The sequence below is a fragment of the Acomys russatus genome, chromosome 26, assembly GCF_903995435.1.
Source record: "Acomys russatus chromosome 26, mAcoRus1.1, whole genome shotgun sequence".
Lineage (NCBI taxonomy): Eukaryota > Metazoa > Chordata > Mammalia > Rodentia > Muridae > Acomys > Acomys russatus.
This window is the reverse complement of record NC_067162.1, coordinates 1,570,857-1,590,884: the sequence shown is the minus strand read 5'-3', so window position 1 is coordinate 1,590,884 and position 20,028 is coordinate 1,570,857.

Below are 20,028 nucleotides of genomic sequence, written 5' to 3'. Positions count from 1 at the left end.
TCTTGAAAGGGGCCAATGTTCCAGCCCACCCTCTCTCTTCCTCAGTGCGCACCACCTATAGTCCCTAAATGGTGTGAACAGAGGAAGATAAGTACAATTATAATAATAAGAAAAGAAATCACACTGCAAGTATTTGATCTAGGCAGTTTATAAAAAAATACATAACTTTTACAGTTTATCTCTATTGAATAGTAAAATATAGAGGCCATTCAGTTGATCAAGCAGTCTGCATAGCTTTGTGAATGTCACACTTAGAGAATGTGTGTAGCAGGAAAAATTAGTAAAGTACCATTGCAGGGTAGTTTGGCAGGGCATGTCTAAAACTCTCAGCTGCTTCCTATCTGAAGGCTCAGTATTTCTCCTCATCAGGATGGAAAATGAAGAAATAATCTAAAGAAAAAGGAAGAATTCCTGTTGAGTCAAGACCTGCTAGTCAGGGTTGTCTGTGGTACATTGTACTGGGAACATCTTGATAGGTGTACTTATGGAAGCAGTACATAGTACAAAGTGATCACAGTTACTGCAGGAGCATTAAAGACATCACTAGGTTTAGAGAGGGAAACTGAGCCTCTAATGGTAATACGAAATCACAAAGGAAACGTGAAAACGTGTGTGTTGTGTTCTGTGTGAGAATGCTAATGTGTTGATAAAATAGAGGTTTAAAATATTATTGATATGAAAAACAGTAGTAGAGGACAGAGAGAGTCAGTGTTACATTGTTATGATATTTTAGAATCACACGAGTGGATGAAATCTTGCGCATGCCTGATGGGACCTCTACTGAGTTATTTGACTTTGAGTCTTAGTTTCTACACCAGTAAAGCAAAAATAAAAATGCAAATGTGTTTGTGGGCAGTGATACAGTGAAATGAGAATTTATCCCAAACTCGACATATCTCAGAGTTAATGGCAGTTTTTGTATTATTTGTGTGTGATCTGTCTGTCTACCTACTACTTTTTACCTACATATTTATCATCTATCTATTCACCTATCTATATCTATCAACCTACATAGTTATTGCTATATATTTACTAGATGTTACCTATTATTTCAATTACTTATCTATTTATAGATTATCTATCATCTGTTATCTATGAGATATACACATTTATATCAGATGTACTTAAATATTTTACCTATTATCTATTAATGCCTCATCTTTCATCTCCTATCCACTTAATGCCTGTCTATCTATTATCATTTTACCTACTTATCTTTCTATCCATTCCAGTATGGAACAATATCTTCTTTGACTACCTGACATCCATTTTGTTAGAGATCATTGGTCAAAATCAATTCTGGTCATCACATCCCATCATCGATCTTGATTTGTCAGCTCCTGGAAATCAATGGGACTCTAGAGGGGAACCATTGTCAAGACTAGGCAGCCCTCATCTCAGGGTAAAGACAGCAGCATCAGTGGAAAAGCAAAACGATGGAAAGAACCTAGCCCCCCAGATGGCATCCCTGAGCCTTTGGAACAAGAACGTCGAAGTTGATGCTATCTCAGTTCCTTCACTTTCCTTATTTTATTCAGCTTGAATTAAGGCATTATGTAGTTTGTAATAAGAGGTCCTGATATAATCAGAATGTAGTGATTATCTTTGGGGAGATTGAAATTTATAGTAAGCAATGTAATTGGCCTGCCATACTATTGTCATAGTACCTTTTGTGTTCTCACAGAACTCCAGACATTGCCATAAACTCTATCCCAGTAAATTTACTCCCTACATAGCAGTTTCTCCCACTTATCTGAAAAAATATCATAAATTCTACCATTTGTTTATTGAATATGAAAAATCAAATGTTAATCATTCATTAACTATGGTAGACTATTCATATTCAAACTATATCATTTTATGCCAAAATTTTACCTATCCCTTTAAATTTAGAATACGTACTACTTCTTCCCTTGATTAACCTTCATTTCTCCTTCTTGTGTTCACCTAGTTCACCAGTTATTGAGCAAACACTTGCTAAGTAGTTCTTCACTTTAACCACTGAATTCAGGGGCTTTTTGGCAGGATATTGAGAGAGAAGCTGCTTGGCTCAGGCTTCTGTATAATAAGTAATCCACTTCAACTCCCATCCCGTGGCAGGTTATATGCTTGTTCGTAAAGCACTTGGTACTGTCCTGAGTACCCGAGTTCTGTAGAGCCCTGGAAGTTGAGGTAGTACAGGAAAGAGGGAATTGCAGACCTTTGGTTTTATGTGTGTCTTTGTGTATGGGGACAGTGAAGTTCTACTGCCCTATCTTCAGGAATTTGGGACGAGGCATCTCTGTTTGAGGGTGGGAGGAGGGGGCTCATCTAGACATGCAGACGCAGAGGCTCCTCTTGCATGTCTCTCACAAAATTTAATTTTCTGCAAAGTCTCCTTTAGGCACAAATAATTCTTGTCTTAGAGAATTTTCTTTTAAAATGCATGTATCTAGGTAAATTGAACACAGCAATTCATAGGGAAAGAAGCGAATGGTTGATGACTCTGGCAGCAGGCAGGCGATGGGAGTGTGGGCAAGCAGGGTCTGTCTTATGTATCTGCCTGCAGATAATTCTGGAAGCCAGCCCTTCAGCTGGCCTCCTCCAGGCTACTTGGCCAGGAGGACTTTGAAAGAAAATTAAAGCAGATGCTTGCCATTGTGTGGCCTGTTTCTTTTTAATAGTTTCCCCTTTCCTTTAAAGATAAGTAGAAAACATCCAAACTGACACTTGATTTCCTCCTGGAAATCCACTATAAAAACAGGTTCTGGCTAGAGTTTGGGAAATACAGAACAAAGGCAAGTTTTGTAAACAGAGAAACAGAAATGCTGCCGACAACAAGATGGGAAGAAAGCTAGACAAAAAAAGCAGCACCCTTGCTTCTGCAGGCCTTTCCCTTTTCATTACAGAAAAATGTGTAGTCAACCATGCTGCTGTCTTTTAAAATTAGACCTTTAGGTCTTTGGTTTCTTTTCTTTTTAAAGAGCTGGAAGGCTGCAGATGTGGCTCAGTTGGTACAGCGCTTGCCTAGCATCTGTGAAACACTGGATTGGATTTTCAGCACTGCACACAGCAGACATGGAAGCACCTGAGACCCATCCCTGAGAGATGTGGGGAGGAGGAGATCAGAAGTTCACAGTTACCCTCAGCTACATAGTGATGATGACAGAGAAAGAGAGAGAGAGAGAGAGAGAGAGAGAGAGAGAGAGAGAGAGAGAGAGAGAGAGAGAGAGAGAGAGAGAGAGAGAGAGATTTTCTTTATAAATGTGGTAATAAGCCATAAGGTTAACAAAGAAACAGGTAAGTCTTAAAGTGACAATTTAGGATGAAATAAAGAGAGACAGGAGCAAAACCACCTTTAATACAAAAGAAACTGTGTAAAAGTAAAGAAGAAATAATATAAATTTAGGATGAAATAAAGAGAGACAGGAGCAAAACCACCTTTAACCAAATGAAATTGTATAAAAGTAAAGAATAAATAAAATAAATGGGAGGAAGAGTGCAAGGAAGCATAGAAGAAGTCAATGAGAGGAGCAGCAATGGATGGAGTGAGGCTGGGAGGCAAAGAGCAAGTCCTAAGGAAACTATGGTAGGTCACTTCCTACCAATGAAACCAATATTCAGAAGGGCCTGTCTTTAACTTGTGTCATATTACTCCAAATGTGCCTTCTCTTACACCGCTAAGAGAGTTTTTAATGCATAGGGACTTCTTAAGGGGCAGAGCTAAAATGTAGAAATGGTAGAAGACCCATCTTAATGTTGATAGCTATTCTAAGACAACATATTGCTCCTCAAATCCAGAGATATTTACAGAGAAAGAAATGGAGTTAGACATATAAGAGATAGATCAAAAAATAAAATCAACAAATACATACTTTTGTACATTGGAAGAAAAACAAGAGGATTTTCTGTCTTATTGCTGTGGGGGAGTGTGGTGCTGTGTACCCACCATGGTGAGAGAGTCCACAGAGCTCTGTAGCAAATTAATGTGTGGGAATAGTCCTGTGGCTACCTGGATCTTTCATTAATAAGCCCTGTGCCAGGGTCTTTAATTGCTTTCTGCACTTGAAATAAAGGTTTCAACCACTCATTTGGTAGGTAACTCCCACTCCCTCGCCACGGTGTTGGCCCTTCAATTACCCTGGCTCAGTGTGTCACTCAGCAGATCATTAATTCTGTGTCTCTCCATGCTTTATAGAAGGAAAATTCCCCATGAGCCAATTTCAGTTCTTCTCAGGCACAGCTGCTCACATGTTGGGAGGATGAACCCCTTGGAAGTGGGGTGATTATGAAGGCTACTGGACTCTAGGTTGGCTCCCCCACTAATGTCCCAGGCTTCCACTTCACAGCCTAGCTGCTTAGATGTGACTTCGTTTTCATTTCCCGTTTGTTCTGTTCTTCTCTCAACTGAGCTTGCCTCTTTAGTTTGAGTATGTTCAAGGTCTACACTAACTACTTTGTGAGAAAGGCTCCCTTTTAGACTTCCGTTGCCTGTCTATTCCTGCATGGCAAAGGTGGTTGATGATTTCTGGGAGAGGGAAGATTGTTCTACTTCCTTGCTGTGGCCAGTCGTAGGCTTTTCATGCTCCAGTGGGTGGCCTCCTGCACATTTGAATATGAGCAACAGTAACCGGACTTAGTGGGCTACTTAAAAAAAGAACATGAAGTTGGGAAGGGGATGTGATGAAGGGAATATGGGAGATTTGGAATGAATGGCATAGATATGACCATATCTCATCTTATGCATATATGAATGTACACAGTATTTAAAGAATTCTTCAGAAGAGGTGCCTTTAGTTAATGAATCCAGGCCACATCTGTCTTTGACATCCTAAAGTCTTCTCTCCCTGGCTCCCTCCCATTTTAGAGATGAGATACAAAGATTATCCCCCAGCTTTCTCCAACATGCTTTTTCCAAGTATAAACAAGACTTCCAAATGCTTGTACCTAGACACTTTATCCAATTTTTAAATTGTCATTCGAAGTCACTGAAACACTCCCTTCTGCATGGCCCCACTTCTTGTCATGATTGGAGTTTGACCTGCTTTTCTTTCTAGCTAACTCTACTTAGGGTCTTATCTATCTATGCTCATAAATCTGCTTTTAGTAGGGTTGGTTTTTTTTTTTTTGAGATGGTAGATGAAATTTTACTGGTACATGATGTTATTTGGTCTGAATATCTAGACTGGCTTGATTATTTCTCTGCTATTCATCATTATTCAATAAACTTCCCCTAAGAAGGGAAGATGTAGACAAGTGTCACTCCACTAAGTCAAGTTCTGGGTGTTTACCATAGTGCACACCTTGGACAAAATTGGTTTGACACAATTGGCTCAAGTTTGAGCATAGGTGATGATTCTTTCCTCTCTGCTGTAGATTGGCTATAATGTCACCCCCCAAAAGGTTCATGTGTATGGAACTTTATCCTCAACTAATAGAGCCTTTTGTGGAGATCCTGGGAAGCTTTGGAGTAAGGTCTAGTTATAAGATGTAGGTCACCAAAGCTTCCTCCTTAGGGGAAATGCTTTCTGGTCCCTACTTATTATACATTTGCTTCTTGTATGCTATAAGTTGAAGAAGCTACTCTGCCACAATGACATTCTGTCCTACCACATGGGGTCCTGCCCCAACTTCCCTTAATGATGGACCATGATCCAGACATGTAAACTAAATAAACCCTTTCTTACCCAAGTTTTTTTTGGTCAGTGTTTTATTATAGAAACAGGTGACAACTAAGGACATCGAGCCCAAATAAGTTGTTTCTGTCAGATATTTTGGTTATAGCCAGACAAAATTTAGAAATATAGAAGCTTTGCACTAGAGAAATATGGTCATTGCTCTGACTACATGATAATGCTGTTTAGATGTTCCTGGAACTTATCTGTTAGAGGAGTTCAGAATAGGTTAGAGAAGCAGCTTAGAAAAGACACAGGATGCTCTAAGCAGAGCTTAATGTGTGAGTCTGGATTCATCACAGACTAGAATGCAAGTAAAAATGTATACTATAAAAAATATGGCCATAAATTTTCAGATAGGAATAATGACCTGATTAGGAATTGAACTAGAGGCCACTCCCATTTCATTCTTGCAAATAATTTCTCTACATTTTGCTTATATACCAATTCATTGAGTGAGCATGAATTTAGAAGTAATGAGGTAATTAACTTGGTACAGGTAATTTCAGGACAGATTAACATGCAGGTTATGGCAGAATTATAACTAGTTGGCTTTTTATGAGGTTTATAGTAAGAATTAGGGCCAAAAGGTGAATGGAGAGATTTTTTCAGTGTGCAATTTGGATAGAAAAGGTTTGTGTCTAAGGTTTCATAGAAAGAGGTCATAGTTATAAAAAGAATTAAATTAAAAGAAAACATAGTAACTTGCATCAAAGATGTTTAGAGGGCATCTCAGACCTTGGCCAGATTTTATATATCATTGAATCAAATGTAAAATTTATAACTAATTGGAAAGGTTTTCCTTTAAGAAGAAAATTCCAGGGAACCTAACATGCATAAAAGTGACCTAGAAAAGTTTTTTTCCCAGTTCAGGTGTCCAGGGACTCAAAAGCTACAGTACTCATGGTCCCAAGGGCCTTGGGTATTGCTTGAACTACTGTCTGAGCTTGGCACTGTACACATAATCCTGATTATATAGATGTACAGAACGTAAGAGCTATAGGATTTTAGAAATAGTCACCTAGATTTCAAAGGAAGACCTGGGAGTCCAGGTAACATGGGTCAGGGTCAAAGTCCCTACAGATGTCCTCTAAGAGGGAACAGTACAGAGCTCTGGGGGTGAGGCGCAAGTTACATTAGAGACACAAGGCTATTGGAGATGCTAGGAATATGGACCATCTGTGAAGAAAGGTGACATGTCAGCCATGTGGACCACACAGGCAAGTCATGTGGTGGGGCTCAATTATGGTACCACATGCCTGGCGTCCTAGACACAGAGTGATAGGTAAAGTTTAATTTTTTTTCCTGCTGAGTTTTGTATTACTTCAATATGGTCCTTCTGGACCATACTATCTCCAGTTCTTCTTTCTTTGGAATGGAAATATCTACCTTGTGCCATGTAGATTGGAAAAATATAACTTAAAAATCTTTTTTTTTTTTTTTTTACAGGAACTTGTAACTAAGAGCTAAGAGTCTCAGAGAAGACTTTGGTTTTGGGCTTTTGCAGTGTAGCATTTGTTAAGATATAGGGAATTGTGAAGATGGACTGAATGAAGTTTGCATTATGAGATGGGCATGAGCTTCTAGGGGTCAAAGGATGATGGGTCCTAGTTATCTATAATCATCAACCTGATGCAGACTAGAGTCAGCTTAGAAGCAGGACTGAGCATGTCTGAGGAACATTGCCTTGATTATTTATTCATATAAGAGGGACTAGCACATTGTGGGTGATACTATTCCCTAGGCATGTGGTCCCAGGAAGTAGAAAAAAAAAACTAGCTTAAGCATAAGCCTGAAGTTGAGTCTGTAGACACCAATCCTCCATGATTTCAATTTCAGGTCCCTGCTTAAGTTTCTGCCACAAAGTATGATCCAAATAAACTCTTTTCTCACCTAAGTTAATTCTGGCCATGGTGTTTTTGTTTTGAAAATAGGATTCTTTTCTCATACAATATACCCCATTTGACTTCTTTCAGTTCCTATTCACATTTTCTCCCATTTTGATCCAGTCCATTTTTGTTTCTCATTAGAAAAGAACAGGCTTACAAGAGATGGCAACCAAATATGACATAGCAAAAATATAATACGATGAAGCAAAAACTATCATATTAAAGTTGGATATGATAATCCAGCAGGAGGAAAAGAGTTCTAAGAACAGGCAGAAGAGTCAGAGATCCACATGTTCTCACAGTCAGGAGTCTCATAAAAATACTAAGCTAATAGCTAGAGGACCTGGAAAAGACCTGTGTAGGCTCCATGCTTGCTGCTTTAGTCTCTGTGAACTCATATGTGCCTTGTTTAGTTGATTTAGAGGGGTTTATTCTCCTTGTGTCTTCTATCCCCCCTCATCTTGCAGTCTTTCTATCTTTCCTTCTGTGGGATTCCCTGAGCTCTGAGGAGAGGGAATTGATGGAGATGTCCAATTTAGACTCTGCACATAATGCCTGGCAGTGGGTCTCTGCATCTGTCATGTTTGGTTGTTCCCATCTGCTGCCAGAGGAAACTTCTCTGATGATGACTGGGTAAAGTACTGATCTATGAGTATATCATAAAATCATTAGGAATCATTTTATGGATTTTTTTAGACCAATAGTTTTTGGTTTTACCCTGGATCTCTGGGCTATCTTTGGGTTCTTGGTTACCCAAGCAATGTCATGTGTGAAAGGAAAAGTATTGACTCTGGGCCCCAGTGGCCAAGTTATCATCACAGATGAGATTTACTTGCCCAAGAGGGAGAGAGGACATGGAATAAGAGACAAGGGCAAGAGATAGATAACAAAGGAGAAGATGAAGGAACCAAGAGAGAGGGAGGAGGGATATTTGTCCCAGAGGGGACAAAGGACTGTCTTTGGATAGGGAGGAGGCAGATGTGGCAGTAGGAAAATGGTAGTTTATAAAGGTACAAGGGGAAACCCATGCTGGGATAAGGTGTTTAATTTTAATTGGGCATGTTAATTAAGTGAACCAAATGGGGGATTTTGATTGCTGTATTTCTATACTTTGATAGCTGGAAACTTTGGCAGTTGGCCTTAGAAGGAGGAGGAAGTAGTTAAATAGGGGAATAGACCTTGGTCACTAGCCTTAGGAATGTTATTTAACACTTTTTTTTTTTTTTTTTTTTTAGCAAGGCAGAGGGAATGGGGAGAAAGGCAAGGCCTGCCAGAGCCATGTTTATCATTCTTGAGCTGGTCTGAGCCCCTTCAATGTGTGGGGTCTTTCCAGTGGAGTGGGCTTAAGATCAAATCAGTCATTAATTGGGTACTCCTACTCATTCTGTGCCACCTTTGCCCTAGAATATTTTCTACGCTGGACAGATTGTAAGTCAAAGGTTTTGTGGTTAGGTTGGTGTCCATGGTTTTCTTACAGGTATTTTGCAGAGTACTTTCCCAAATCAAAGGGACTAGAATGCAGGGGTGAGGGCTCCATGTAGGCATCAGCCTGACTTCTCCATGTTTAATGAGTTGTGTGGGTGCTGTCCTTGACATTGGGGCTCCTCTGCCAGTTTGCAAAGAGCAGCACTTTGTCTTAGTAATAGCCTGGGTTGTTGGAGGAATTTCCATGGAACCTCCCTGGCCAACAACTCAACTGAATGCACCCTAGGCCTGTCACTCGTAGCTTCACCTGACTATAAGAGATTGGCAGTTGAAATTCTGTATCATCCATTACTGAGAGTCCTCATTAGGATCATCTTCATAGATTGTAGACTGGTTACAGTGATTTATCACAGCAATAGAAAGGGAGCTAGGACAAAATGTATGGTTTGACATGAAGAGCCTACACCAAAGGCTCATGTACTAGGGGTTTACTACCTAGAGGATGATATTATTTTTGGCAAGTTCTGAGAAATTTAGGACTGTAAGAGATCAATATTGGCCCAGGACCCCTAAGATGAAGGGAGATTTATTTGTCCCAAAGGGACAAAGAACAGGGAATAAGACAAAGAGAAGAGATGAGGAATCAGGGACAAGGGGGAAGGGAGCAAAGGAGAGAGGTAAGGGATGTTTGTCCTGGAGGGACAAAGGATTGCCTCTTGATAGAGAAGAGATAGACATGTTCCTTAGGCAAATGACGTTTTATAAAGGTAATGGGGAAACCTGGTGTTAGGATGAGGTGTTCAATTGGGAATATTAACTAGGAGAGCCAAAGGGAGCTTTTGATTACTAGATTTCAATACTTTGATAGCTAGACCTTCATAGTTGTCCTTAGAAGAAGTAAGTCATCAAATAAGGGAATAGGCCCTGGGGACTAGCATTTGGAATGCGATCTAATAGTTTTTAGCAAGACATAGGGAATGGAAGAAGAACAAAGCCTACTAGAGCCGTGTTTGCCATGCTGGGGTTGCCTACAGTCTCTTCAGGGACAACATAATTGTAAACTGAAGCATCTGAATCCATGAGCCCAAACAAATAATTATTTCTTCTATTGATCCTGGTATGTATTTTGTTACTGCAACACAGAAGTAGCTAATACTATCCTAAATCTATGTCCATATCTCACTTTATTTTTAGTTCTTTTTTTTTTTTTTTTTTTTTTTTAGGACTTATTACCTTAACCCTCTGAAATGAGCTGAGGTTTTATGTAATTTAGTGTGAATCTTGGGTCCTACAGTGATCGGAAGCAGAAATTCCAGCTGATGCAAAAGACATGTTGCATAGCTCTGAAATGAATGCTTTGAGAAGCCCCTATGATCTTTTAGAATTGTTCCCTATAAAAGCATAAATTGGCTAATTCTATCTGATACTCTGAGAATAGCATAAGGTCTGGGAAATGATTATTTTAATTGAGTCTTCTGACTTCACAGAGCTAGAAAGGTTGGAGATATGCATGAGCATGATATTTCAGTATCTAGTGATTCCACTCATTCTAAATTGCCATCAGTGTTTTTAACTCTGGACAATCAGATTATTCTTATTTTGGGGGATTTGCTAGCCTACTTTTTGCTGTTATAACAGAATTCCTGAAATGAGATGATTTATAAAAGACACAGATTATTTTCTATAAGCTTTAGGGGCTGGAAAGTCCATGAGCATAATGCTTGCATCTGGGGAAGGGCCTCTAAGTCACAAAAGAACATGGCAAAGGTTACAACAAGACAAAACAAGCCAGTATGTGATCAGGTTTCTCTTATTACAAACCACTGATTCTCTTGTTAGGACTCTACCCTCATGACCTCATACAATCCCAGTTTTTCCCAAAGGCTCACCCCTCCAAATGTTTCAACAGACAAACATAAGGAGTAAGTTTCTAGAATTCCTCCTTCGGTTATCTCATCCTTGTGCATTCTGCCATGTCTCATCCATCTTTACGCTGCTGACTTCTACCTCTCACACAGTCACACTTGTGACAAGTTGGAGATCTATGAAATAACTTGTTTATTAATAACCAACACCTGTGAGAATTATGGGCATCTGAAATGCAGCATGTCAAAAAAATTAACTGTGTCTTTCTTACCAAATTGGTTCTGCCTTCTACATTCCTCATTTCAATGATGCTACCGATTTACCTGTCAACCAAGCACACAACACGGCATCAACCTTAGGCTTCTTTTCTTTTTTCTTTCCTTTTTTTCTTTTCTTTTATATCCATTCACAATTAGTCACCATGTCCTATGAATTCTCCTTCAAAAGTATCTTTAAATTGTGTTCCACCATTGCTTAGTTTAAAGTTCCTTATTTCTTGACTACATTACTCCAATCATTTCCAGCTTATTTCCCTGGAGATAACCAGCCCCATATCACTCAGGAGTCTATTTCTAAAATGCAAATCAGATTTTTCCAAAATCCTTTCTTTAAAATACTTAGTGCCTCCATTTATCATAATTGTTCACACAGTCTCAAATGTTATTTTCTGACTGTCATTGGTGGCTGTCCAATCCCCTTTGAGAACTGCATATGGACACAAGGAGCCTTTAGTGAGCCTATTTTATCACAATAAAACCCAAATTCCTTTGGTTGGAGATTGTCCACATACCCTATCCTAAGTCTGGAATGTTCTCCAGTGTCTTCTTTTCCTGGCCTGGGCCTGTTGCTTTTCACCACTTAGTGCGAGTGTCTTTAGGAACCCCCTCCTCCCATCATGACTCCAGTGAGGCTCCATTGGTACAGTGTGTTCTAATGGGCTTGATACATGGTAGACACACATTCCTGGGCAGAAAGCCTTTGCAAGTGGTTGCTCTTTGCTTATTCTGCATCTTAAATTGAATAATCAAATGCAGTGAGAATGACTACAACCTACCCACAATTTATTAATGTAATGGTTTTTTATTTCAGCAAAAATAGCTAATGGTGAGTGGGATAGTCATAGCATTTTCATGGACTAGGCATAGCGTTGTTACATCTCTGGGCTGGCTGTGTTGATGTCTCCTCTGCCCACACAATTTTTAACTCCACGAAGCTCTTATTTTAGAAGCTTCTGAATGCTTCATTCATCCATAGATTTATTTTTATATCATTCCCCCAATCATTTATTATGAAGTTGCTGTCACTCTTCCTAGCCATGAGAATTTGAGGATCTAGAATCTAATAAAAACCTGGTGTTATAAAACTCAATGAAGAAGAAAAGTTTTCCCAGCGAATAAATCATATCTAAGAGGATATGACAAAGAGAGCCTCACCCATATTGAGCTTAACAACATATATCTTAAGTATTAATAATTGTACATGTGGTTTTTATTACTTGGTAATTTGAGCTTGGTAAAATGAAGATGTTTTAAGGTAAAATAGAGTATTTATAGTTCAGAGAAATATAAAATTCAGTTAAATATATAAAAATGCTTTTAAAATACATTATAAATAAACATTTTAAAGGTGAAACTCATTTTTGATGCTTATTCTCACTCTGAAAGAGTGTCACCCATGGACTGAAAGCACTAAGACAAAAGTGAATCTTGACTGTCACAGTGTCATAGGAACTTTGGTCACATAGGTGCCAGCTTCAGAGTCTATCTAGTCATGGCTGATGCTTTCAAGTAAGTATGGATGTGTAAAAGGAAATAGCTTCCCACCTGAAAGCCTTTCCCCTGTCTCTCCAAACTACGAAGAACTGGCTGGGAAGCTTTTCATCAGTTTCTGTATTCTTTTCCAAAGTCCCAGGTTGCTGCTGGTGGGTGAGAAATAGGGCCTCATCTTATAATCACTAGTCAGAGGGTTTGACTGTCTACACCTCATGGGCCTGGCATTACTTCAAGAATGGCCCTGAGAGCTCCCACTTGAGTTTTTCATGAGAAGAGGCTCACAGCAATGTCAGGTCCTAAGCCCATTCTCTGCTGGAAGAATCAGAACTCTGAGGTGGAGTCCTAGAGTCTGCAAGTTTTAAAGGCCAACATTTGGGATTCTTAGCTTAACAAGCACATACTTCCAATGTCATCATCCACAGGAGGCTACAGCAGACCTGGATTCTCAACTTCATTGGCTGGGGTTCTTGCATGTCTTGTTTGAGCTTTTTGAGTCTCAGTGCCCTTACTTATGAAACAGGGGAGTGATTCTCCATCTGTGGGTCACCCGGTGGGAGAATACACAAAAAGGCTTGGCAAGTGATTGGCAAGAAGTGAGTACTCAGAACACCAAGTGGAGTTCATTCATTTGTTTTCAGCTTGGACTTTGCCTAACCAAGAATGCAGGGTCATTGGAGTTTAATTCTCTCTATATCATAAGCTCTACAGAGTCAGTATAAAATTGTGAGGGAGACTGGGAACTTTGAAATTAGAGACTTGAATCTAGACTTTTTTAATTAATAGGGACAAATCCTAGGATCTAATGACAGCGTAATTCCAGAATGCCTCACTCTTGGGTCTTGAACTTGCAAGCACTTGGTAATGGTCAGTACTACCTTCACCCCTGCTGTGATGCAGTCACAGAACAGTCTTCTTTATCATAAGCTGGAAGGAGCAATGTATTTAAGTAAGAAATTGCCTGTGATTCTGATTCATTTTCTTCAGAATTTCTATTCATTCATGCTCTTTCCCAATTGGTGTGTGTGCATGCACGCATGCATGAATGCGTGTGTGTGTGTGTGTGTGTGTGTGTGTGTGTGTGTGCTCTTTAGGATACCAGCTTTTCAATTCTACTCCTTGGCTGAGGGGGTAAGGTGTGTGCATGAATACACTGATGTGTGGGAAAGATTAAGCTTTGTCACAGGCGGAAGCAATCTTGGCGGGCTTTACTCTTGGGGCACCCCATGAATACCTTGTGACAAACTGAGTGGAGCCATCCTGGGACTGGAATTCAGGAAACAGACCTGGGAACCCCAACTGGGCTATTGTTTTTCTAATTGACCCTCAATGGGAGAAGGAGACCGCCCTTCCCATGTGACTCAGGCAGGTGAGGAGGAGAGAACAACAAGTTCAGCCCTGGCTTGAGAGTGTGTGGAGCAGCAGACTGGCTGGACTAGCACGCAGGCCAGAGAGACACCTAAGGACTGGTCTGGTGGAACGGATACCGGAAGGTTCACTCTTTTGTCCCTTTAACCTTTTTTCCTTCTTGTGTAAGCTAGTTGGGTTGTATAATAAAGTTTAATTGTTAAAAAACAGAGCCAACACTGATGCAATCTAGTTTGTGATCTCAGCTCTAGTCTGATGGTTTTAAGGAAGGGAATATATTTTATTTCTTTGTTGATTTTTCTGTTTTTAAAACTGACAATTAAAAATCTTTATAGATGGCATATATCACAACACTTTGCCACATATATGTATTGGAGTAGTTAACTTGGCTTATTTAACTTATATACATTGCCTCAAATACATTTTTAGTGAGGACATTTAGTCTTCCTCAAGTCATTTTTATGTAGATAAAATATGGTTACTAGCTGTAGTCATTGTGTATACAACAGGTCTCATGAACTTATTTCTCCTGTGGATTAAGAGTCACCTCTCTGAGTCCCAGGTAACAACCATACCACTCCCTTATTCTGAGTATGATATGCTTAGATTCCAAATATGAAAGAGAGCATGTGGTCCCTGTCACAAGTGATCGGATTTCTTTTCATTACAAGACTCAATAGTCTCTCTCTCTCTCTCTCTCTCTCTCTCTCTCTCTCTCTCTCTCTCTCTGTCTCTCCTCCGTCCTTCTCTCTCTTTTTCTCTCTGTCTACACACACACACACACACACACACACACAGAGAGAGAGAGATAGAGAGAGAGAGAGTTTTTCCATTATGCATGAGAATATGGCTGTCTCTTAACTGTACTGGTGTTATTTCCACATATAGGAATGAGATTGCTGTATCAAACTGTAATAGAATTTTTAGTGTTTGGGAATCTACTATACCGTTTTTCCACATACTATTTCCCATCAACAGCAATTAAAGACACCTTTTCTTCCACATCCTTGCCAAGACTTGTTTTCTTCTATTTTTCTGATAGTTGTCTCTCTAACAGGTTTGGGACCTGCCTTTTGGTTTGCATTTCCCTGATGATAAGTGATGTTGCATACCTTTTCACATGTCTTTTCACATGATGTTTGTATATTTTCTTGGGGGTAGGGCATCTATGAAGATGCTTTGTCTATTTAAAAAAATAGATTGCTAGTTCCTTACTATGGAGTTGTGGGAGGCTCTTCTGTATTCTAGATATTAGCTCCTTATCATTCATTTTGTGTGTAGCTACTTTATCGCTCTTGATAGGCTCTGCCTCTTGGCTCTTCTGCAGAAGTTTTTGAGTGGGATGCTGTCCCACTTGCCTATTTCTGCTTTTGAGACCATACCCAACTGCTAGGTGCTACATCACATAACTTTACTCTTGTGTGGTTTTTTGGGTAGTTGTTTTTATACTATTTATTCTACTGAGTTGATTTTTGTATAAGGTATGAGATATGGGTTAATTTTTTTGCACACAGCTTCATGGATATAGAATGTAAGACATTCCTAGCCTCACCTTATACTCTCATGTCTTTTCCATGTTTTTGGTAATTGAAAACTCAGTTTTCTACACTTCTGCAGAGTCAGCAACCCTCCTAACAGAGACTAACTTCATTAATTGAAAGATAACATTATACAAAACAGATAGTTTCTTTTTAAAAACTTTAATAAATTTTCACTTTTCATCTTGAATATAGCCCCTCCCCCCCTTGGCTCCAGGTCCTATCACCCCTACTCCTCAGAGAAGGAGAGCCCCACCCACCTACCCCAGGAGATCAAGTAGTATCAGGACTGACCACATCCTCTTCTCCTGTGGCCTAGTGAGGTAGCCTTGCCAGGGAAAGTGATAGAAAAACAAGCAACAGAGCCCATGTCAGAGTCAGCCCATATTCCCCTTACTAAGGGACCCATATGCCCATTGGTTACATCTGTGTAGATGTCCATGCACAATCCTTGGTTAGAGCTTTAGTCTCCACAGGTCCCCTTGGACCTTGATTAGTTGTCTCTTTCTATCCTTCCCTAGCACTCTTCCACAAGGCTCACTGTGCTCCTCACAAATGTTTGTCTGTGGGTCTCTGCATCTGTTTCCATCAGCTGCTGGGTGGAGCCACTCAGAGGACAGGTATGCTAGGCTCCCATCTGCCAGCATAGCAGAATATTGCTAATAGTGTCAGGGGTTGGCTTTCTCAGATTTTCACAGGTACCTATAAATAATCTATTGTGCAAAAGTACATATCGGTAGTGTCTTCTAGAATGTTCTGTGATGATGAAATTCTTGTATAATCTTTTTTGCTCCTAAGGAAGACTACAAGTCTCACAAGTATATTTGAGCACATGAACTGTGTTTTGCAGGACCAAGGAACGGAACTTTTAATTATAGTCTATCTTAATTAATTTAAATTTAAATTGAATTTAGCTACATGTACCTTCTAACACCATCACACAAGGCTTAGTATAACAAAATCCCCATGTTTAATGTCCAGATATATAAAAGGGTTTTTTGGTGTACATTTGATAATTTTTGAAGAGACAAAGCATTGCAGGTACAGTTCAGTTTTCCCATAACACTATACATCTCCCTCATCCCCGAGTCTCACTATGTCCCTTACGCACCAGGCATAACATTTTTTGAGTACAGTTTATCATTTCCATGAACACTTTTAGACTTGTGCTCTATATTTATGTATCCATAAGCAAAAGGTTGATATGTTTTGCAAGGGTTGTTTACATTGTACTTTATGCATCTTGCAATCTTCCCTATCATTTGAGATGCATCACCTTTGACACGAGTACAGCTATGTCACCAATTTTGCCTATGGTGTTTCATTCCCATAAACGAATATTTTAAGATTTATTTGCTCCCTTTCCTGTAAATAGATATTTGGTCAGAGTGTAATCTTTTTTGCATTCATGAGTGATGCTGCAGTTAACGGCCATGTGCGTGTCCCCAGGTGTGTGAGAGATCTTCTACATGGGTGAATGGAATCATTGGGTTGTGGGGTTGATGATGATTTTTCAACTCTGCAATGTGCTAACAAATTGCTTTATCTCAATGTATCCCCAAGCCAGGGTGCATATGAAAGGGCGCCTTAGTCCACATCTGGGAGTTGTAAAAAAAAAATATGTGCTGTCTCTGTGCCCATGTGTGTGCCTCAGGGAGCACACAGCTAACTCACCTCCAACTGCACCGACTTTAGTCTAGTTGAAGCTTAAAATGAGAAAGTCATGCTACCATATTGATCTTCTTCAGGCTTTACATTCTTTTGTATCTTAAAAAAAAGCCACCTGCCAACTCATGCACCAACCAAGTACCATGCATAGCGAGGACCTAGACCCCCTGCTCAGATGTAGTTGATAGGCAGCACAGTCTCCTTGTGGGTTCCATAACATGGGGCATAGGGACTACTTCTGACATGGACTCTGGTCCCCACATATTGATCACTTCCCCTGGTGGGGCAGCCTTGCCAGGCCACAGAGGAAGAGGATACAGGCAGTCTAGATGAGACTTGATAGGCTGATGTCAGATGTTAGGGGAGGAGGGCTCCCCCTTTCTGAGGACTAATAGAGGAGGGAGAGGCTATGAGGGAGGGATGGTGGGACCAGGGGTGACAAGGGAGGGGCCTACAATCCAGATATAAAGTGAACAATTAAAAAAAGACCCCTGTCTTTGGCTGTTCATTGACCTTTCTTCCTCTTCTCTTCATCCAGTCACTCTCTTTTTTTTCCACTCTCTTTTTCTTCTCTTCCCAATTCCTTTTCTCTATCTTATTTAGTAATGTGGCAAGCAAAGTTATATAAAATGTGGATGGGGATAGAAACAAAAGGCACAGCTGTGTTCCTGAGGAGCTCCCAGTAGCCACATGAGGTGAAAGAGATGCTGTCAGTGGGCGAGGAATGGAAATGTCATGTACATGGACGCCAGAGCATCAGGGAGGACTTTCTCTGCAAACATCAATTTTGAGCTGACTGCAATATCGTTTGGTGCAGAGGGAGGATCACAAGTAGGACAGAGTGCAAACAGCAGGTTGGGCAGTACCACCAGGGAATAGTTAGTGAAATTGCACCCTATAAAGCAGGGCAGCAGCAGGGCCAGATGGTAAGGGCTGATGTCTGTCATGTGAAAGGGCTTGTATTTCATCTTAAGGGCAATGATGTGCCATTAGCAGTTGGCATCTGTTGTTGCCAAGCGTTCATTTCCTCCCTATTCTAATTTAGCCCCTCTCATCCTTCCTTTGGTAAAACTTTCAATTCCACAGGTTTTGGGAGCTAGCCAATCACAGTCATCCTCCATCATATAATCTAGGCTAAAGAAATCGCAGTTCTCTAAACTTCTGGTTTGAAGGATCAGGACATGATCAAAAAGAGCCAATCAGAATCCTTCTCTGAAGCTTTAGATAAAGATAAGAGAAGGGACTTCTGTTTCCTAGACAGGAAGAATTTTCCACAGGAGATTCAACAGCAAACCCAGAGAAGTCACTGAAGGTCTGGGTTTGGGGAAGTGCCCTGTTCTGGAAGAAAAGATCCAGAGACTTTGCAGTCGACTACTTCTTTTCTCTCTTCCATATTTAGTCTTCTGAAAGCTCTGCATACAAAATCCAGCCTGGATCCATTCACACGTTTCCACTGTGTGCCTGAAACTCATGCAAGGACATGTGTTCTCCCACCAGGCCCACTGTGCTCAATTGCCCACTCCACATACAGTGGAGTGATGGGTACCAGATGAAAACATGGGCTCTTCTGATGATTCCTCCACATATTTATTTTTACATTTTGAGTGAAGTTTAACTTTACATTGTGGTTCACAAGACATCACATACTACAGTCACAGAGCAGTGAAGAACTATGTAAGTGAGGCATTTTCAGTGGTCATTATTTATGAAGGTAACAGAACAGACTGCTGTGAAAAGTAACCAATATTGGGCTACAGCAATGACATTAATATTGATCAGCTTTTTTATGTGCTTGCAGGAATATGATTTGCTTCTGACCTAGGACTTTTGTATTGAAGGGCCATTTTCTTAGAGTCATTTTGTCACAAGTCTCCTCATGGCTGCTTCATTTCTGTCATTCAAGGCTCAACTCATTTCCTCCTAGACCACATTCCTGCTTTAGCTTCCGAGATAGTTCTGTTTCATGAGATGCCCTTGTAAGAACTGGGGTGCAGGGAACCAAATGAGTAGTTCCTGAAAAGAAGGCCCACTACAGGTTCATCTCCACTGTCACCTCCTATTCTAAGCACCTGCCCGTTTACAACCATCTTTATGCCAATGCTTCAGAATATTATTATTTAAAAAGTCACCAAAGAAGAAAGCATGGACATAGAGATCAAAATAAACTCTAGAAACACAAGCAACTGTGGTCTTCAAAAGGCCAAATGAAGTAAAATGCCACAAGCCCTTGCCACCTTCTTTGTACCTCAATTTTCTCATCTTGATAATGACACAACTAAGCTATGAGTCCTGTGGTATCTTCTGTTTTGATGTATTCTAAGCTTTTAGAGGATAGGGTTTGAGATCCAGAGCTGCTCTGCATACTTCCAGGGAGTCTGCCACAGAGCAGGGAGGAGACTCTCTTGCTCCATGCCAGAGTCCACATTCACTCTTGGTTTCTCTGGGGCTTGGAAGCAATCTGGGAGCATACCCCAATGAGCTCTGTGATTGGTCTCTATTGAGAGACTGAGATGAAGGGCTGGGCTCATGGGGGCAGTTTCACATTTGCTGCTGTACATTGTTTTGCAGGCTGAGAATTGGTTGCAATGAGAGACCTGTTGGATATGAAGACTAGTCTACCACCACCTTTCAGATCTTCTAAACAGGGTCTTCTAGCAGCTCACAGAGATTGACAGGAAAGGGACTGTTTGCAAGTTGTCAGCTGATAGGAGAGTGGTACTTTAGCCTTATCTGATAAAACTTTCTGGCCTGAGGCTACACATTAGTCACTGGATGTCTAAAGTAGCCAGAAATCAATGTATCCTCAATCCCCACTGGGCAGATGTTCTTCCTAGATCTGAATCAATTCAGA